A 22,734-nucleotide genomic window follows, 5' to 3' on the forward strand; every position below is an offset into this window, starting at 1 on the left:
GTATTCAGAAATTGGAAAAGGAAAATGGGCGACTAAGAGAACAGCTCTCAGGAGAAGAACACAAACGACAATCACTTGAGAAACAAATGTCAGAGTTAGAGGCGGCCTTCAATAGCACAATACCACAGCTGGAAACGCAGCGTCAGTCTGAAGAAATAACCAAAACGAAAGCGGCGGCAGGTATAAACTCATTCTCCGCGCAGTCTCCGACAACCCAAATTTCAAATAACGCGCAGATAACGGCAGCGCAGATCCAGACAATGATCGCGGAAAACTTGAAAATATTTATGCATGAAATGATGACGTTAGTTACCCAAAGGTTAACGGAATTTCAAAAACTATGCACGAACGACTTCGAGAAACACAAGGTATTCGTGGCGGAACAGCTTAAGGCAGTGTCGAAGGCTGTTCCCACCAAAAAACGCGCAATTGCGATCGGAGCTGGCTCAGCAAAAACTAAGATAAGCCACTGCGTAGCAGAATCCGACGGCTCGAACACGGAAACGTCACGGGCTTAAAATAAGATTGGGCAACATGGCTAATCACGCTAAAAAATCACAACGAATACAAAATTCAGAACAATTAGAGATATGGCGATGGAACTGCCGCTCCTTCTCCAGGAAAGCGGCAGTGTTGCACCAGTTTATCAAAAACTCCGGAGTCGCTACGGACGAGATATGTCTGCAGGAGGTCGGGGCCAAGCCGGCCAAACTGCAGGGATACTACACTCTGAGCGATCCTCAAAATTCGAAGGTCGCCACGCTGGTGAGAAAGTCGATAAACGCTCAATTAACACTTCCACAAACTGAGGGAGAGACTAATTTCACAGTTCTCAGGGTCATTCCAAAGAAACGAAGTAAGGCACACACAATAATCACAAATCTGTACAGTCCTCCCAAAAGCAAAGGGGACGCCCTCCCCCTCATTCTCTCAGCAACAAAACAGTTAGCGGGCACCAAGGATAAGGCGGTGATAGTGGGTGACTTTAATGCATCACACATACTATGGGGATACGCGAAAACGTCACCCAAAGGGTTCTTACTCGAGCGCACTGCCACGGCCTTGGGCTTACGGGCAATCAATCAGATCGCCAAATGACGCGCACGGATAATAGCGTCAGCAGAGACACGGCGCCCGACTGTGCCTTTACAATTAACATCAGAGATGCACAATGGGTTTCCTTTGACGAAAACCTGGGAAGCGATCACGACATAATCCGAGTAGCGCTCACCACGCCCAACATAGGGAGAACAATAGGAATGACCAAATTAACTGACTGGCCTCGTTATAGAGAACTCCAGAGAGCATTGGAGGAGTCGGATACAGCCCCGACCAACATGCGAGGATGGACTGAATTCCTCCGACGAGCACTCGGGGACACCACTAAAGCCATTCAGCGTACAGCGGAGGTGCCGGTGATAGACTCTCACCTGGTCAGCTTATGGGAAGAGAGGCGGAAACTGGCCAAGAGGTGGAAAAGACAACGTCTAAACGAAGACCTGAGACAACGCATCGCTCTCTTGGCAGAGCAAGCCCAAGGCCACGCCAACGAGCTCGCTAAAAACGAGTGGGCAACGTTCTGTGGAACCCTATCTGGAACTCTTGGAACGAACAATACGTGGCGAATACTACGAAGTATGCTAGACCCGATGAGCACGCGTACTATTAATAACAAGAAGCTCCAAATTATAGGAGACAACTTCGAGGGTACAGACCAAGATCTAGTCTATGCTCTTCAGAAAAAGTACATAGGACCCTCACCTGCCACGGGATCGTCGTACGCGAAGAGACAATACGCGGGGGAGGCGAACCCTAAATTAGACGAAGAAATAACGTACGCGGAAGTGTATGAGGCGGCACAATCCGCAGTTAAAAAAACTCGGCACCGGGCCCAGACTCGATCACAAATGCAATGATTCGAAACATGGATTTGGTAGCCCTAGCGAAAATAACAAAGATTTTCAATAGCGAGTGCTGGGCTAAGGGAGACTTGCCCCAAGAGTGGAAATTGGCTAAAATAATCATGATCCCCAAACCAAAAAAGAATCCCTCGATTGATACACTACGGCCAATGTTGCTCGCGTCCTGCCTGGGTAAGCTCTATGAAAGGGTTATCCATAGCATATTGCAGCGATACCTGGAAGAGCGGAGCTGGTTCCCGGACTCCATGATAGGATTTCGCACAGGTTTACCTTGCCAGGACGCGTTCCTCCTACTTAGAGAGGAAATTCTAACTAATATACCGTACGGCGACGAGAGACTAGTCCTAGCACTAGACCTCAAAGGAGCCTTCGACAACGTCTCTTCTCACGCCGCAATATTAGAGGAATTCGAACTCGCGGGTTGTGGTGAGCGCACATACAATTACTTAAGAGCGTTTCTTTCCAACCGCTGGGCGAGCATCAGTGTTGGCCCAATCACTTCGGATTTATTTAAAATGCCTGAGAAAGGAACACCTCAAGGAGCTATATTATCTCCTCTTCTCTTCAACATGGCGATGTGTCGCCTCGCGCGCGATCTGGACCAGACACCCGGCCTAGGTTACACGCTCTACGCGGACGACATCACGCTGTGGACGAGCAGAGGTTCACTAGGGGATAAGGAATATACGCTCCGAAGCGCAGTATTAGCGGTGGAGAAATTTTCTACATGGAGTGGCCTGAAGTGCGCACCCGAAAAATCTGAGGTCATCCGGATACACGCGAAAGGCTACAAATCCAGAGGATCGATTAACATCGTGGTTGAGGGCCAATCAGTCCGAGAGGTACCAGTAAAGTTTCGTTCGTTCTCTGTTGTCCTCGCTTCTCAGATGGAACTTGAAGCTTCTCGGACGATGATCGGCAATTGTTGATCAAACGCAGGCAGGAAACGATGAGATCAGATGTACAAGAAATATTTATAGGTAAACTTTTCTATATACATGGCAGGTAAAACAAATACATTACAAACTTGAACAATTGAGAAACAAAGTCTCACTCTTCGACTGTCTCAATGACTGTTAGAGCCCAGACTCGTTTTAACGTACATAGTACGGAGGCTCACTGATCTATCAGCAATTCTGATTTCAGCCAAGTCTAACGTACATGGTACGGAGCCTCACTGATCTATCAGTAATCCTGATTTCAGCCAAGTCTGAGGGACAGCATGTCGTCCCGATTTTTATAGCCGAAATATACAAAGAAAATAAAGGCGGTAGGGCCGTTGGCCCGTCCCACAGGTTCAGTTGCCAATCAGAGTCAACCGTTTGTTAAGCCACAACCCACAGGGATGAGCTTACTCTTAAATATAAACATATTGGAAAACAAAGCTCTTTTCCTTCTTCCCTAAATTCCGTTGCCCTCTCATTTCTACGTAGTTAGTGACGGGCTCGGCAAAACACGCCAGGCCCGAACAAGTTATCGCTAGACCGCCTCAAATCCCAACGGCGTCTAGGCCGCAAATGTCTCGGAAACAGGGGCATCGACACCACGTAGTGCAGCGGTACTCATAGTTTGTCCGTGTGGGGGACTGATGGCCGTCCTTGTCCTTCAAACGTATTGTCTACAAGACAAAGTTTGAACCAAGCACGCGCACAACACGTTCTTAAACAAAGAAAGACACAAAGCACGCGCACAACACATTCAATCAGCGTACTCTAATAACCATAGGTACAACATGTACTACACGGACGCAGCTGTGTATGCAGAAGCGACCGGGCAGCGCTACCAAAGGAGGTACGCCCTGGCAGTCGTGAACGCGATCAGCCAACAGCAAATTACCGCGTCGGCCACGGCAGGATCCCCCACCTGGGCTGAAATATTAGCAGTGGCGATCGCACTAGCTCACGCGGAGCGTTCGCAAAGGGACTCGGTCGTGGTCACAGACTCCCAGGAGACACGTCGCATGTTTCTCAAGGGGCACGTGACTGCGGCTAGCCTCGCGATAATTCCCAAATCCTTCAACCACCATCATCGCCTACTCTGGTGCTCGGGCCACGCGGGGGTACAGGGGAACGAAAAGGCTAACGCGTTAGCTCGAGGGTTCACTAACCGAGTGACGCCGTCCTCTTCTAACCTCAACAACCCGCACTATCCCTCACAAAATTCCACAAATTTAAATGCCAAAGACATCCTTGCTCATCAGCACGGAGTCCGTAGAAGATACCCGCCGCCTCACCCACAGCTTAGCGGGGAAGAGGCCACCGATTGGCGTAAAATACAGACCGGGTATTCCCCCAATTAAAATTGCTAAGCGCCACGTACCCCACTCGTTATAGGGCCAACTGTCGTTGGTGCGGTGGCATACCTAGCCTAATACATACAACCTGGGAGTGTGCTAAGCACCCTCATAGGCGAAATACCAGCAACACAATGGAGCAGTGGGAGGCACAGCTCGCCTGCTCCGACCTGGCAGGACAAAAGTCCTTAATTAGCCAGGTCAGGCAGGCGGCAGAGGCAAGGGGGGCCCTGGACTGAGAGGCTCCGACCACCCCTCCTTCAAATATTTTCCATTGCAACAAAGTTTCTATTTCTATTTATATTTCCTTCCTCCCTGGCCAGACACACTGCCTCGCTCGCGACTGGAGAGGGCGTGCATCCAGGCCGCGTCCCTCGCTCGCGCACGCGATATTGAACGGCATTCGCCGGCTGACTCTCACACGCTTTCAATCATACTGAACTTCACGGGGACGCCGACTCCAGGAATGCGTCTGGAGTGTCCATCTAATGGCTATCGCAATAATCAATGCTGATTGTACGTATTTCTTCCGTCCCTTTTTTCACGGTGAAGGTGTTAGCCTCGAGTTGGTCTGAAATTACAGTCCGATGCTATCTGTCTGCAGGTTGTGTGTAAGTAGTAATTTACAAATTTTGTGACCCAATTTGGCTCGAGCAACTTAATTTTTTTAATAACGCACTAAAATGAGGATGTATTCGGCATTTCCACACACCTGCGCACGAGCGTGACGAACGCGACTTCACGAGGTTTCGTTTTATTGCGATAGCATTTATAACTACACTCCAGGCGAATTTCTGCGGACGCCATCGCCGTGAGGTTCCTTATCAGTGAAAGTTCGTGACGGTGAGCCCGTTAACGGCGGTTCAATTTCAATTCAGCGCGGCCCGGATGCGTGCCCTCACCTGCGGCGCACGAGGCAGGGGGTTGAGGCGAGTGAGGAGGGGCGTTCAGGTAGCAGTAGTGATTTTAAGACGAAAGGAAGAGAAAAAGTGCAGTGCCGTAACTGTCTCTCAAGGGAGGGCACCTCAACAGCACTGCACGGGGTAAGGGGAGTGGGGAGAAAAAGATTAGAGAGAGAATGAAAGAGAGCGGAAAAAAAACAAGAAGGTTAAAGAAGAAGCAAAGCGGGGCTTACAGCCGCGCTCTCAGCTGAGTCTCGTCACAAAAGCCAAGGAGGGCAGCAAGCGCTCTCTTGGCGATGGAGGCGGGGGCTGCGGGAAATAGGAGATCAGGGCGTTCATCTGAGGTGGCTGCAACGCTGCCTCGTTGTCTTCCTCGCCCGCCGCTCCGTACAGAGTGGAGACAAAAGCGACGTCTACTACGGCCTTTGCCAGGCGAATCGCGGACGCCGCAGCAGACGCCCTTGGCGGACGCTGTAGGGAAGGGTTGCCGGTGCTCGTGTGTCTTGAAAGCGGTCTGCAAGGTGGCGAAAGCGCGCTCGCGCACTGACTTCATCTTCACAGCGATCTGAGATGTTTCCAGAGTGCGCGTAGGGCCTGTAGCTTCGTAAGCGCTGTGGTTTCGTCATTTCGTCCGCGTTGTAGCGACCGATGCACGGAGCACAATTGGCTCGCGGCTCATGCCGCGATTCCCAACCCCAACGTTATCACAGGAAGTTTCCGCTGTCACCGAGAGATGTGTGTTCATGTTTACCTGTGCGCGCGTGACATCTTGCTCGTTAATCTAGTTAAAACACGTTAGCGGGCTATTTGGTGTGAATCCATGATAAAATGTGTAAGCGCAACTGAACAAGGACGTGGAATGAAGCAGACACAAAGACAGCGCTGTCTCCGTGTGGCTGGTTCGTTCTATGCGGCCTCACTTGAGTCACGCTTACCCACTATATCATTGTTAAGTTAATTAGTAAGCGAATGTTTACAAGTTTATATGGCCGATCAAGTTATTATCTTTACTTCGTACAGCTAAATAGTAATTTGCTATCGGGAACGGTGCTTCGCTTTCCCGGCGGAACTACGAATTGTTTCTAAACACCTTGATGCGTGGGCGCTCTTCCTGTTGCATCTTTCGCACAGCGTGTGTTGCGACCATGATCGACGTTAGGGCATGCACTGTTCAAAAAGTTACAGAGGCCATTCGCTTCGTGAATGCGGGTTACGCGAAAGCGCATGGACGCCGTGAACATGCACAGCCAGTACCTACAGTGGCGGCCAATCACAAACTGCAAGGGCGCGAACGTGCTCGCTGACGCTACGTTAATCTGGACGGTGCAACGCTTTGTGGTGGTGGTGCTTGTGTAACGTCGGCAATAGCTTCGCTGCGTACATCCACTTTCACACGGTGGAATGGAGGAGTAATTTCTTCAAGTTTATTCCTCACTTTATTCGTATTTTACTCACATCGTATTCCACGTGCAATACAATGGGCCCCATGTTGTTCCAGTAGCCATCATGCAACGTAGGACGCGCTCGTTGTATTCGAGCGTAGACTCGGCAGCCACGCATCTGCGTTGGGCCACCCTCTTACGTCACGAACCACGAACGTTTGTCGAGGTACTTCGGCTCTTGCCTCAAACTACTCGAATCGCGAGTTGGGATGAGACGGCAAGGAAATTTATTTTACGCCTCCTTGCGAGATTGACCTCGCGAGCTCCGGCCGTCATGTTGCTGTGGCTGGACCGGAATTGTCGGATTAACGCGTGGTGGTAGTCTCATTTGAATGAAGAAAGCAAGCAGCCTCGGCGCGCTTGCATTTTTCTCTCTCCAGTTTCGACAGCAATCTTCCGACGCGGCGGCATCTTGACGCTCCGAATTCCCGCATGCTGCGATAGATACCAAGCTAACAGAGGTCGCCTCGGCGGTTTCCGCACGACAGCTTCTTCCTCGCGTTGGTCCCATAAAACAAAAAAAAATCCCAGGGAGAAAGGTGGGACTTTCTGGGCGGCAATTTTACCTCTGTGGGGACTTTTTGTTGGAGATCATCTGCTCTCTTGCCCTTAAAAATGTTTTGTCTAGGTCCCGATGAGGGCTGTGCCTCTTGCTTCGTGGACATTTCTTTTTTACTGCTTAGATGCAATTTTTTGCAAACAGTGCTAATTCAACAAGACAAATGATCTGAAAAAGTGTGCTGGGAATTATTATGTCTTGTGGTTGCAAGCGCAAATGGAAGTACTTGTCCCACATGCAGTCTGCCAAGCTGTTTAACAAGAGACCTCAGAGAAACCATCCGAACTAACAAAGCAGCTGGAGAGGCCATGCAACTGATATTAGCTGTAAAGAGAGATTGCAATCGCAAAAACTACTCGCTTACTGATTTCCGAGCATCGCAATACAAATTCTGTCTTCTATCTATATTTATTTGGCAGCGTTTGCGCTTTGCCGAAGAGAATTTCACGAAGCCCCGATCACCCTGTAGAAGTAACAGCAGTTATTGGATGTACAATATCATTTCCAAAACGCAACCAGTGCACCGCTGGGCCTGAACGCAATGAATGAACTGAGCACAAGTATTATCTCTTACCACGTCACGTCATCGCTGACGATCTGTCTGCATCAGTGCGCGCAGAATGCACACGCAGTGTAGTAGTAAGGCATCCGTGCGTACAGTTGAGTGAGCCCAGGAGACTACTGTGGTGAGCCACGTGACCATTCTTGTTGCAGTTACCCCTGCCGTTTCGCTGAAGTGGCCACCAGATCGCGCTATAGGTGGCAGCACCATCGCTGCCTTAGCTAGGATGGACCGTCGGCTTCACGCGTTGAAATTTACACGGCGGCGCTTCGCTGTGGGCTGTTTGGATTTTTTTTTTGTTATGAAACGCACTGACGTCAGTCGAGTGATGATATATTGCACTCCAATGCTACATTTTTTACACGAAACGGACGCCAAATCCTTACTATCTTTAAACTGAGCGCTAAACGCAGGTTGTTCTTGTACATCCATGGTAGTTTTTGTTGGGGTTCGGCTTGCGTTCTGCTTAATGAATTGGCGCTGCCGTTGCGCAAATATCTGGTCTTCTCGCAAAGATTGTAAACACGCCTGCATTCCTGTGCTATCGTTTTTAACCTGAAAGTTATTTGACTCTGCTTAACCCCTTTAACGCATGCATAAAACTGCCTTTTACTTCATTTTTATTGGTAAGTCAAATACCAGATAACTTAGTTTAGTTCTACAAGTTTCGCCATTATGGCGCTGACTGCGCTGTTGCAGAATCAACATGCGGCTTGAAAAGCATCGTCCCTTTTGTCGCGATATAACATGGCAGCACGGCATATTAGCATGAAGGGTGTTCGTGAATTATTACGTACATGGTAGGGATATGAATAATTTTCAGCCAATTGAAGTGGCAGCCTCATTATGTTGTTTTCTTTATCTGTGAAGATAATAGCCATTACCTTACCTCAAGCTAATAACACCACGCTGAAGAGTTCGTTATATTAGCCTCAAACAACTCAATTTTTCGGCGTCATGTCTGTAGCAACTACGACGATGCACATGATCCTCTTGTTTCCCCTATTCCCTCTTGATCTTTTATTTCAGCTTTCCATTTCTAGCAGATACTGAAGTACGAAATCCTGAGAAATTCACACGGGCACCAAAATTATTTCTGCACATAGTGTAATATTCACATAACTGGGCACCCTGTGAAAGAACTAATCATTTTCGCGTAACCGCTAAGCAACACTGAAGCAGCAACATGCCTCCGATCAACTAGATTCTGCAACCACATATGCGCGATTAAGAAATTCTTTCTTACTGCTGTGTGATCTCACGCAACCTTGTTCATCTTTCGTAGTATCAGCAAGATTGCGGAATAATCAACACACTGCTAGAAGGAATCTTTAAACATTATTTCAGGTATTCCAGCACCACTTCATTTATTTGTTACGGTGCCATGTATTTTTATTCCAATTGCCCGAACCACAATGCGGCAACAAAACTGAAATGATTGCGACGAACGGAGAGTGCGGCGACACGCATCACGCATTCAAAGTGTGCAATGACTAATTTTATTGCAATACAAAGGCAACAGCGCAAAGAAAACTGAGTCTCCACTTCGTAAAAGAATGCGTACCACCATTTACGACTGACATGCAACCACGGAACAAGCAGACTTTAACGTATATGTGCGCCCAATGTGCACACTTCAACAAGTAGCAACTAGCAATCAATGCGACGCCGCATCCGCACCCATCCACGCTATCGTGGTCCAGCCAGTGTCTGCCACGCGGCTGTTGGGCTAGATCTCGCGGCCAATAGAAGCAAGAGATGTCGTCCGATCCGGAACGATTTCAGCAACAATGACCATGTGTTGATCTCAGGATGGGAGCGGTTCGGAACGGTTTCTGAAAAAAGTTTTCGTTCGCATTCTGTTCCAACATAACTGAAGCATATTCTGGTACTGCCTGCACTAGCAAATAATTTCACACGCTTTTATGGAAACGAAATATTTATTGAGCTGATACTCTTGACACACCTAAACCAAATATTCACTGACTCTAGAGACAGTATACCACATGCTTAGCGTGTTCTCTCAATATACGGCTGAACGCACAGTATTCGAGTTCACAGTAGACTGTCTGGGCTCAAGCCCCTTTTCCGGGAAAAATCTGGACACGCAGAGGTAGGTTTGCGATACGCAACGCGCAATAATAGCCCTGAAAAAGGTTTGAAGACAAGGTCTTCTGAGCTGATTTCACACCGGTGGGGCGTATCTGGGTATCTTGTAACGTCTTCTGGAAAAACGAAAACTGCCCTATCGCGCCTCCAGATGGCCATAGCGACTCGGAAGAATCAAAACGAAGGTCTCAACAAGACGAAACACGAGTGTTAGCCGCAGAGTATGTGACTGCAACGGTATTGCTTGTGCGAAACGGCAAGGCTACTCAGTCCACGCCAGCAGGCCCCAGTCCTGGCCGGCCGCGCCCAAGAGCGCCCAGTCGAGCCTCGAACCACCGCTCCCGTTCACGACTCACTTTGTACTCCAATTCTTCGACTGGTGGCTCCCATGCTGGAGTTGACATAAGCTGTAATTTGAGCGAATATAGCTGACAATTAACCACATTGCATTAGACACCTGTAAAGTGCTGACTGCCATGCGTATAGACAGGTTGAGGAAAGTCACACGTTTGTTAAATGGGGAGACTTCGCTTGGACGAAGCAGGGCTCGCGCGAGGAAATTCTGGCTGAAAGGCGGCGCCGGCTGCGCTCACTGGAAGCGAGAATTATTCGCAGAATGTGTAAATTTTACGGGAGCGGCATAATTAGTGCGAATATAGTCGAAAAATAGCCACATTGCGCCATAGATAACACATTCTCTGGGATGATCCCACCTGGCCTCTTGATCGAAACCAAGTCAGTCGAATGTAGACGCAAATATAGACAAGGTAGGCATAATTGTGCGTGCAATACGATGAGAAGATGAGAAATTAAGGAATAATGGGCTTGAAAAAGGCGGAAACTGACAGAATATACAGTAATATTCAACATTTAATTATTAAATAATTTGAAACGTCATGTACGTCGACCCTGTGTTCTTTACTGTCGACATTTGATTGAACCTCTTGGTTTTTGTATGAGACAGGCTTAGACGGTCGTCTTGAGCACATTTATGGGGTAAACGAGAATGTGCTTTCGTTCCACGACAAGTGTCAGGACGTGATACCCTCCGCGTAGTGCGTGTATCTTTAACAACGTGAGTATTGGACAATGTGTGCATAGTTTACTGTACTTTCCTTTGATCAACTAGCCCCATACCTTTCTTAACTCTCCGCAACTTTCGAACGGCGCATTAGACAGACGTCCAACCTAGCACCGCGAGCTCATTGCCCTCTCCCTCCCAAAAAAGGAAGTGGGGGCGTGAACGCTTGCATCACGAGCTGAGAGGCTTTTCTATTACCTCCGGCTATTTTTATTTTTTACCAGATGTCAAGATCGTCCCGCAAGGCTTCCTCGTATATATATATATATATATATATATATATATATATATATATATATATATATATATATATATATATATATATATATATATATATATTTTTTTTTCTCCAAGCACTGCGGCCACTTTCTCGTCGCCATCGCCGATGGCGCTGGAAGCCGTCTTTTACTCGGCCTGACGGTGCATGCGCTCTGCCCTAGAGAACTAGGTGCGAAACTTTTTCGAAAAAAAATAAATAATAAAAGCACTGGGATGCGCCCTGCTGCAAGCACTCGTGTCGTGTACCAAGTTGACACTCCACTGGTTGCTCGACGTCCGAGCGGTGCCGAAAACATGCGCAGCGTAAGACTGCAACTTAAATTTAAAACACAAAGTGAAGGGGGCTTCGTCTGGACCACTGACGGCACCATGACCCATGTAGTTGCCGGCTTTCATTTATGGCTAGCAAATTTACCTAAAAGCGCGTGCGTTACACTTAGGTGACACTTCAAAAACTTGGCGCTGCTGACGAAATTTTCTTGCAGCGTCAGCCTCTCTCGCTGGTAGCAGCAACGTGTGCCTGTCTTCAGGTACTGCATCACGAGGTTGACAACGACGCAACCGACGGCCGCGAGTAGTCGGGCGAAGGGATTTCTCGTCGACGGCGCCGGCAAAATCAGCATGCCGACCATCTTTCGACAGAACCCCGCGCGATCGGCCGTCGAAAATACAACGCGATAGCCGCAATGCCATCGCTTGTATATGTAACTATTCGTGCTCGAAATGAGTCGAAACGTGCTTCTCAAGTTGAAATGCGCAAGCTTCAACCATCTCAAGCCGTGCACATGAAGTATGAGTTAGTGTTGATATCCTGTTCAGCGAAGATTATGCCTCCCGCTGTGGAGTTCGTGCATCCGCTACCGGCGGACCTGAACTGAAAAGTGAGCAAGTAAGGACAAAGAAAACTGCTTTTGTAGTTCAGCTCTGCCGTTATCGAGTTGATATAAACTAGTTTTCAGTTCACACGGCACGTACACAGTAAGCGGCAAGCGGCCACAGTGCGCTGTGCCGACGTCTGTGCACACTAAACATTTTTACGCCCTTATGGGTGTTAAGAGGGGTGCTTTCTGCATTTACACCCCTGTCCACACCCTTTTAGCACCCTTTTCGGTCAAAACACCCTATCACAAGGGTGTACACTACACATAGGTCCGACTTTGCTAGAAGAAGGGTGTTAAATCGACGACTGAAGGGTGTTGAACGCATTGATGCATATATCTAAGTAACGTGTACACGTCCACGCATTGAGCAATGTGTGTAGGTATTGCATTTTTAATGATAAAGCATTTTATGGCCTTTCAGGTAGGAAAGATGGCGTTCTCCGCAACAACGATCCATACGGGACCCTGCTCATGTCAGTCTTGTCATTTCCCTTGAAAGCATTCAGAAAGCATTCAGAACCGCGCCGCCCTTTTATTCTCTCAAATTACTTAGCGTCACGTCCATGAAAAGAACACTAGGTCAACCTGAAATTTGGTTACGTCGTAGGTACCTTCGTCTGTGTATTTTTCATAGAATATGGTACTTTAACCCTTCTCTTAAAGAAAATATTTCACCACACCAAGTTGTATCTCGTCTCGCATCGACCATCAACACAAAATTGATGTGCCATTCTTCCTTTTTGCCAAGAACAGCCACTGAATGGAACCGCCTTTCCGCCTCCACAGTCTCAATTTGTGACACCACTAATTCAACATCGCTGTTCAAAGTGTCTTACAGTTTAATTTTCTATTCTTGCCCTGCACTGCAAATATTGTATACTTTCACCCCTTCTTTCTGTTGTGTCTACTAGGCCTTGAAAGTATATTATACATACTTTCAAGGCCTAGTAGACACAACAGAAAGAAGGGGTGAAATTGCGGCATTATTGCATTATTTACCCATAATTGCTCATAATTAACGTTGTTCTATTTACTGCCTTCTGTATCACTACTGACGTCATACAAGACGCTGATGACGTCACATTTTATTGATTTATTATACAAAGCAATAAAATGTGAGGTCATCAGCGTCTTGTATGACGTCAGTAGTGATACAGAAGGTAGTAAATAGAACAACGTTAATTATGAGCAATTATAGGTAAATAATGTGAATTAGGGTGGAATAAATTCGGTTAAGGTTCGTACAAACTGTAGCAAGGTGGATTACGGCAGATGAAGGTAGAATTGTGAAGACACGTGACAATGTATGACGTATCACGGTCACGTGATAATTGCAAGTGTACATCCATGAAGTGATTAAGTTTTCGCATTCCTAAGTGACTGTCGATCTTTTTCTAGGATTCTGATGTTACTGGCATGACGGCCACTCCAAAATGTATCATCAAGAAAATGTACGCACTTTCACTTACAATTTAATTATCACTACATTTTGTGCTCACAATTATATTATCATGCAATTAAACACTTCTAAGACTAACTGCAGTAGCGGAATGAAAACGCGCGAGCAACTTGCACAATTCTGCACGAATATTTCGGTGCCCTTAAACGCCCAACAAGAAGTGGCGAAATTAAAGAAGCTGTCTGGATACATTGCTGAACAAACAGGGACGTGCTATTAGACGAGCCTCTGATGTACAATGGCATCAACGTACAATTTGCTTGGTGAAGCCATAACGAAGACATTTATAGCGGCGAGATCACGCTGGAAGTTCTCAAATCCGAATCTCCACGTACCTTGCCTAAGTTATTCAGAGTTTTACTGAGATACTGGTCTGCCTTCTAAGCGCATCCTCGGACACAGTTTGTAAGGCTCAGCCTATATATTAGGGGCTGGTGTCGTCAAAGCTGTAATTGCTTATCCACAGCATACGCTCTTACAAACGCATTCTTCAGTCGCCTCATGAATGCTTACGCGTCGCTGTCGCACGACCAAGATGTGAGGGTCTTTATCGAGCCAGGATATCGCTGTAACTACGCTGTGGCCTCGCAAGGTTGCTTCGTTTGGACGCAGCGAATAATATAATCGCACCAGCAGAAGAGCGCCGATCGTCTCGCTCACGGTCCCGATTTGTGTACTGTACCCTCAGTCATGCAGCGCAGACTGCGCCCCCCCCCCCAAAAAAAAAAATATGCTCGGCACGAACCGTAGTAGCAACTACCCGCCTCACCGCTCTTGTTGGAGACCACAACGAAGCAGCAGCTAACAGGCGGCCATTCGAGCAAGCAAACCTGCCAGAATAAACGTTCAATTTGCGCGCCCGCCCCCTGCCCAATGAAAAGCGACCGGAAGTGACGGGACGACGCTGTACAGTCACTTCGGCGCGCGGCACGATGGGAAGGCGGAAGCTACGCCATTATTGCATTCTTTAGCTACGTGAAATGCGTTCGCGTCTCGCGCTGTGCGACATAATTTTAAACGTGTGATTAGTTTTGTGCGCGGTGTAGAAAAAGGTGTGGCCCGTGCTTTGTGTATTACTCGTGGTCCACTTCAAAGCAAAGCGTTCGTACGCACTGGAAGATGGATCCACGGACGCTGAGACGAGCAGTTGCAACGTGCCCTGTGTCGGCGGTCGGTAGTACTGCCATAATGGAAATTTTCAGGCAAGTGCCCATTTATTTGGTATTTCTTTGGTTTGTTACGTGTTTTTGTTCGCTCTAGAAGTATCTTAGTGTGATCTCGTAGCATAATTCACTAATGTAAGAGCAAGAGCAGCTGCACTCCTAGTAGGGCAAGTTAACTACCTCGATCGCGCCCCGTCTTACATCGGGCGTGATGCGCCTGCATAGTTACGCTTTTCTCAGCGCTTCAACGTTCATAGATATGCTTCTTTTGTGCGTTCAGCGCGGCTTCTTGTAATACGGTCGCTCGCACTTAAGTTAAATGTGGTCGACCACTTTTGCGTCGCGTAGAAAAAGGACGACTGACTTTGCCACCTTTCGAAAGAACTGGCGCGGTATTGGTTCTCCCTGATGCGGTCGCGTGCTGCTGTTGCTGCTTGCCGGGCGCCTTTAACATGTTTTCGGCTCGCTTTGTCTGTGCGTGTGTGCGCGCTCGCGCTCGGCTCGATTCGTGTGTGTGCGTGCGCTCAGCTCAGCTCGCTTTGTGTGTGTGTGTGTGTGTGCGTGCATGCGTGCGTGTGTGTGTGTGCATGCGTGCGTCTTGCGCGCGCATACGTGCCGGTTTGTATGGGCCGGCGTGCTTGCGTGTGTCTATAGTGCGTACGTGTTTTGTGAGCGTGTTTCTGTGTGGGTCACTGTGTGTGCGTCCACGTGTTAGCGTGTCTGCCTGCATGTATGTGTGATTGTTTGTGTTTATCAATGTGCGCGTGCGTGCCTTTGTGTCTGCGCTTTGAGAGTGCGTATATTTGTGTGCGTGCGTATGTATTGCATAAGGCGGGTAGAATTTTACTCGCAATAAAACTCTTCCAATTTGGTGCAGCGAGTGTTGCCGCCTGAAAGCCGAGTTTGGTTTCAAGCCAACCTGGACAACTGCTGTATGAGGCGCTGTTTCGCAGGAGGATCAGTGGGAAGGCGTCAGGTATACGCTTCCTCCTTTTTCCCGCCTCTGCCCTGATGAATCGATATCCTTGATTGTTATTCTAAAAGAAACGTTACATCCAGAGCACAAATAAATGGTTAAGAAATATGGTAGTGTGTTTCGCCATTACACTAATTCTGATCTTAAAGACGTGAATTTCCCATTAGCCCACATTTCCGTTGATGCATACAACCGCTGAAATTGTGAACAGCAGGTTATTCAAGACCCCCCGTCCTACGTATATAGCAATTGTCTTCAGGAGCTTTAATGAATTTTGAAAATTTGAAGTGTTGTTGCGCTTTAGAGGTATCATATGCAAGCTTTAGGTCTCTCCGGGTAGTTTGCTTGCTCTTCGAGAGCTGTCGCCTATAGCCCTGTTGAAATTCGTAACTACAGTTTGGAGCACTAGGGAAGCTAGAAGGCTTGTCCTGGATCTCGAGAAAGTGTTTAAGATGGAAGTGTAGGTTGAGGAGTTTAGGGTTGGTCACACGAAGGCTTTTTATGCCTTAGCAGTAGGAGTGTGAAAGGATAAAAAATGCAGTGTGTCAAGCGTGGGAAGCTGCTTATGTGGTAGAGGCTTGTGCGTGTGTGTATGTGTGCGCGCGTGCATGCATGCGTGCGTGTGTGAATTCGCTCCTCACAAGGGAGTGTGTGTGTGTAAGTGAGCTACTTCTTTGCTGGTGCTATTTGCCAAAAATTGGCAAGAAAACACAATAATCAATATAACTTGAAATAATAAGCTATGCAAAGCATGCTGGCACAGTAGCGACAGCAGCATATGAGCATACAAACATGCAGCTGTGTGACAATCTTAATGCATGACTGCAACATCTGGAAGGAAGCTTGCTTCTTTTTTAGTAAGCAGCGCAAAGTCCATATTTTTTGCTTTTCTCATGCAAACCAAAACGAGGCTCATTACCAGTGATCTTGTCTTTCATTCTAATAGCATTTGTTTATCTTAGTGTGTTGTTTCTCGCAGGTCATGCAGATGATAGCATCAATTTCACAATGCCCAGCCTTGGTGCCCTCCATTAAGAGCAAGCCACTTGCGTTCGCCTTCAGGCAGATGGTTGATGTCTTCTAGGAAGCAGTTGGGAAGACTACATTGTAAGTAGATATAGGTGTGTAGTTTAATATAGTAAGTCAAGTTATAATTTAAAACTCTGAGGCTCTTTGGCGGCCTAAGCTTGATATCATATGCAGTTGTGTGTGTTTTTAAATATTGCCGATTGTAGTGCATACTGCAGGTATGACTTGATCCAAAGCATACACTTGCATTTTCTTGATGGCCTTTCATAACGAGGATTTTCTTTGTGCAAGAATATTCACAGATGGGGGCATTCCAGCATGATATTCTTTATTGTGCATTCAGTGCTAATTTCGTATGACCTTCCTGCTACCAATGTTTTTGCAGGAAAGGAATATTTCCTTACTCTATGCAATGAGCTTGTTATTTCCTCGTTGCATTACTTGTCTACCTTTAATTTAATCCCGTAAAATTCTCAAAACCTTAATATTTGAGCTGTTTTTATTTCAAATACAATATTAACATGCGCCGGATTGCAATCTAGACTGCAAGGGATTTGAAGAAATCACAAGAAACTAGGACCTCTCATGGGTGTTAAAAAACATTTCCGCAGGCATTGCACCTATTTCTTGTACTGAGCTAGCTGCTCATGAAAATTGCAACCATATGTCATTTCACACAGTTTTGCAGGATATAGCAGGCCTATCATTGTCACTAAGCACAACCTTTCCTCATTTGCATCATGAAAATCTGCCTCATGCTTAATTTGGGACAAGTCTTGAAAAATGAATGCTTCATAATTTTGAAACTACACAAAGTATTGGTTGGGGCTTGGCAGTTTTCATACTTGACCATGTTGAACCTAGCCATTACAAGACGAGAAAAAAAACATGCATGCACAGGAGGACTCATTCAATCAAATGCAATGCTGTGGTCATTTTCCATGTGGCAAAATGTACTTTTAGGCGGGGGAGGGCGGGTAGCCAATTTACAACCATTGCGACTCATGCGGGTAGTGGCAACACAGGATGAGAAATGGTTGTGGCTCTGAGGTTCATTGAATATGTGAACACTTATATACAATCCCTCCCCACCCCCAGAGTGAAGGGTAACCGTGCAATATGATTTTTTTAGGAGACAAGAAATTTCAGGCTCTAGTTGAGATGCTACACAAAGGAGGACCATGTATGTATTCACAGTATAACATAAACTGCCTAGGAGGGGTATCACAGTTTAGAGCATGAAGTAGAAAGTGGGAGCATGACGAAGGATCATAAGTTTATTTAAACTTATGATCTTTGAGAATACTACTTGTCACCGTTTGCCAAGCTAACCTATTGAAAGAAAGGGGCCTGCTCTAAAAATATAGTTAACACATGCTAAATTTTCAAGGAAAGTATGCCGAACTGTCAATTCTTACTAAATTAGTAAATAAGAAATACACAATAAATTTTAGTATACAGAAAGGGTCTAATAAACTGCATTGGGGAGTTGGAGATTGTTGGGCTGGATGCATGTATTGCAGGGCAAATGATAATGCCAGTGGGGGTTCCCTCATTTTCATTTTGTGTGCACTCTGTAAAATTACTTTGTCTCCTAGTGTAATAATGTTGTGTAAAAACAGCCATTTTTTAATGTCTTGTGCATGTCAGTCTTAATATGCCATATCCCGTAAGGTTCTCAGCTGCAGTACTTATAAAGTGTAATGCAGAGATATATTCCACATTTCATGTCAATTTTATATTAAGGTCACATACACACTCTTGGACAAATTTCTGTTGTTGAGAGATGTCATTGGTAGTGTCCTTAAATTTTATTCACTCTTATTTTCTATGGTGAAAAGGCTACTGTAAATTTATTTGCTTTTGCTGCTGTATGTGCCTTGTATTCACAGTGACATAGTGGTTTAGTGTTCACAGTAAATGCAGTTCCTAAATTTGCAAAATAGAAATTTCTCCTACCTTTCACCTGTCTTGCCCAGTTGCCTGAGCTGTTCATTGTTCCCAGTCACATTAATTAAGTTTGTTACTTTCAGGAGCTTGTTGCCTTATCAAATTTTCCACAGTGCACATGTGTAATTACACAGACTGAACTCTCATGATTCTCTTATTTTGCTAATGCAGGATGCAAGATTCCAGCAATGCCATGCGCTGCATTTATTGGTCAAGATGCTCAGAGAATGGAGTCCCTGCACCTCGTGGTGAAACGTGAACATTTTCTTTCTTTTGGAAAGCTAAACGTCATTTGCTGTATCAATTGCATTCTTGCAGCTCAGATGTGTACTATATTTTTTCTAATTTTGAATCAATTAATATTCACTTTTCTGTATAAAAATGACGTACAGTGTGAAGGACAAGGACTGCGAGAGATGACATACACTGCGCTGACTTCCAACAATATTTTATTGCGTTGCCACATCGTGTGTTTATACACAAGAAGGGCCATGCGCAGAAAATGAAAGGCAGTCGCAAGGGGTGTTCTAACAGCAAGTCATTGTACTAAGAACATGGTCACTAAAAAAAAATCACAATTTCTATCTGTGGAGATACAAGACTTCACTAGGGGTCAGCGTGATAGAGGGGGCACTAACGCACACACTACCCATTTTTCTGGTGAAATAAGCATCAATAATGTACCGGGTGAGCTGTGTTTCGCTAGAACTTGCGTATCTTCAAAGAGGGGCATGCAGCGGCAGTCCCGGCAATGAATGCCCAAGTGGCCTTGAACAGTGTTATGGACGTTATAGTGCACTTTTAAACGATGATTTAGGCACCTGCCTGTCCGTCCAACATATTTACTGCCTCAAAACGGGAATATGGTAAACCACATTCGTTACACATATCGCAAAACGTTTTCTGTGCCCGACAGAGCAAGAACTCTGACACGATTTAGGCGCGTTTACACGCTTATAGAGCTTTGCCAGCTTTTCCGGGGCTGAGAAAAGGACTGGGATTCCTGGAGGTTGCCAAATCTTTTTTTAGCCTATCGGACACATCATGCACATACGGTAGCACTGCGAACCAGTCTTTCAACCGGCTGGTTCCTTGACTGAGTGCGCTCATCACGTTTTGTGCCCTTCAGAAGCTGTTCTGCTATGGCTGAAATTAAGGCCAAAGGGTAGCCAGCCCAAGAAAGGCGATCAACCTGTGCAGCAAGACTATCTTGCATTTCATGTGAGCAAGATTTATTGAGGCTGTTAACGAGGCAAATCTTTACAATACCTCGTTTAACAAGCTTTGAATGTGCAGAGTTAAAGGGCAAGAGGGACTTTTTACTTCTCGGTTCAAAGCACTAGCCCACCTGTTTATTTGTAAGGCACTGCCTGAGATCAAGAAAGCGCAAAGAATCGTCAGTGGGGACCTCATTTGTTAGTTCTAGAGGCTGCAGCTCTTAAAGATCTCCAAGTCTCCCAAGCAGCAGGCTCAAAAGCATGATCAGTGCAATCAATAAATACCAGGTAGTCGTCCACAAACTTGCACACTTTGACAACGAGAGACGCATCTAGGGGACCTTGAATATTTCAATCATGATTAGCTAGATAAATATCACTCAGTGGCGGCGCCAGGCACGATCCTGCACAATATACAAATAAATGGTACTTGTATAGGATCATGCCTGGCGCCGCCACTATGTTATATTTATCTCGCTCATCATGATTGCAATATTGAAGGTCACCTAGATGCATCTCCTGTCAAAGTGTGCAGGTTTGTGAATGACCACGTGGTATTCATTGATTGCGCTGATCACGCTTTCGAGCCTGTTGCTTCGGGAGTCTTGGAGATGTTTAAGAAAGCCTCTACAACTAACGCATGAGGTCCCCATTGATGATTCCTCGCGCTTTGTAGATCTCAGGCTGGTGCTTCGATCTGAGAAGTAAGAAGTCACTCTTGCCCTTTAACTCTGCACACTCAAAGCTCGTTAAATGAGGTATTAAAAGTTTTCCCTCGTTAACAGCCTCAATAAATCTTGTTCACACAAGATGCAACATAGTCTTGCTGCACAGGTTGATCACCTTTCTAGGGTTGACTACCCTTTGGCCTTAATTTCAGCCATAGTGGAACAGCTTCTGAGGGGCACAAACCGTGATGAGCCCGCTCAGTCAAGGAACCAACCGGTTGAAAGACATAGGTTCGCAGTGCCACCGGTGGGTATGTGCATGATGTCTCCGATAGGCTAAAAAAGATTCGGCAACCTCCAGGAATCACAGGCCTTTTCTCAACCCGAGAAAAGCTGGCAAAGCTCTGTAAGTGTGTAAACGCGCCCAAATCACGTCAGAGTTCTTGCTCTGTCGGTCACAGAAAACGTTTTGCGATATGTGCAACGAATTTGGTTTACCATATTCCCCTATTTTGAGGCAGTAAATATGTTGGACGGACAGGCAGGTGCCTAAATAATCGTTTAAGAGAGCACTATAACGTCCATAACACTGTTCAAGGCCACTTGGGCATCCATTTCCCCGGGACTGTGACTGCGAGCCCCTCTTAGAATATACGGAAGTTCTAGTGAGACACAGCTAACAGGTCATCCGGGAAACTAGAAGCAAATTTCACCAGAAAACTGGGTAGTGTGTGCGTTAGTGCCCCCTCTATCACGCTGACCCTAGTGAAGTCTTGTATCTCAAAAGATAGAAATTGTAATGTTTTTTTTTTTTCAGGTGACCACGTCCTTAGTACAATGACTTGCTGTTAGACGCCCCTTGTGACTCATTTTCTGCGCATGCCCGCTCTTGTATACGTACACACAATGTGGCAACGCAATAAAATATTATTAGAAGTCAGCGCAGTCTATGTCGTCTCTCGCAGTCCTTGTAATTCACGCTGTACGTAATTTTTTCGCATTAATTGCCAACTATCCCAAGAAAGCACCTTTTTCAGTATATTTATAATGTTTGATACGACCATTTGCTGGCAAATGTTAACAGTGTGATATTTAACTTGAATTTTTACATGACTGCCTGTGCCTGTGTTCTTTTAGTAACCAGAGTATGGCTAATTTATTAAACCACATTTGCTAATTTGTATACTCACATGCTACAGCAAGCCCTAATCTTGTATTACTGCATCTAAGTGCAAATAATTTAGAAATTTACTATGTATTTTAAAACACTGTCCACCTTTCGTGTTCAGCAAAATTGTTTAATCAACAGTGGTTTGCTTTTATCAGGCCTTTTACTGCACCTTGCAACCACACAATAGTAAATGTGGAATACTCATTCTTGATTTATGGTAAGAAAAGAACCTATTTTCAAACTGCATATTGTATATGTACCAGTGCCTTCGGGTTACAAGACAGAAATTTATAGAAACTGGAATTGTAGTTAGAAAATCTCCTACACAGCACTTTTAGCACAGAGAACTCTCGTTTCACAAAAGAGGACAAACTATGTAGGCACTAAAAAATTCTACATATTGCTCGTGCTCAAGTAATCTTGTTGGAAAGAGAAAATTAGCAATAATACTGCTGGCTTAAACCTCACTTAAAGCACGTCTATGCTTGGAAAGTATTGTTTCAGTCCGAAAAATGTTGGCCAGTTATGCTTACATCGACTTTCCAAACTTTTCATAATGCTTTGCGATTACATTAGTGTACAAAGTAACAGGTGTCTTGTGCATTTGCTCTGCATTTCAATTACTCCCCTAATTCACCTTTGCAATGTCCCTTTTTTTATTCAAGGCTTCAAAACTTGAATTTTCGTTCATTGAGCCTTATACTGAAAATTTATTCCTTTATGTGGCCCAAAACACTGCGAGGTCAACTCAGGCTCTTTCAGTGCTGCAATACATAGTTTCTTCTCTAATAACAGATTTGATCAATACTTATATTTTAGATACCTTTGTGGGAAGTGTACATGATCTTGTACTTACCAATGTGTTTGGTGATTGTGCATGTTTATATTTCATGTGATTTATGTATATATTGTACTCTGTATTGCAGCATGCAATAAATATATTTACATTTTTCTTGAAAATGCCATATATCGTACCAGTCTGTGTTGCATATTATGTGGATCTGGAAATCGTGATAACCGTTGGTGTTGATATACATGCTCAAAAGTGACATTTGCTAGGTTGTATATGTG

The 22,734-nt window shown here is 45.7% G+C and overlaps 1 long non-coding RNA gene across 2 annotated transcripts; it reads left to right on the top strand.

The window, feature by feature from the left end:
* Window positions 1-13,231: 13,231 nt before the first annotated feature.
* LOC126524425 (uncharacterized) lies at window positions 13,232-19,408 on the top strand. Of its 2 annotated transcripts, none has more exons than XR_011893499.1 (3): window positions 13,232-14,691; window positions 16,608-16,735; window positions 18,779-19,408. It is a non-coding gene; the product is annotated as an uncharacterized lncRNA (long non-coding RNA). The 2 variants fall into 2 exon arrangements; XR_007597952.3 differs by lacking the exon at window positions 13,232-14,691 and adding an exon at window positions 15,316-15,628.
* The last annotated feature ends 3,326 nt before the right edge of the window (window positions 19,409-22,734 follow it).

Source organism: Dermacentor andersoni, chromosome 3, assembly GCF_023375885.2.
Source record: "Dermacentor andersoni chromosome 3, qqDerAnde1_hic_scaffold, whole genome shotgun sequence".
Taxonomy (NCBI): domain Eukaryota; kingdom Metazoa; phylum Arthropoda; class Arachnida; order Ixodida; family Ixodidae; genus Dermacentor; species Dermacentor andersoni.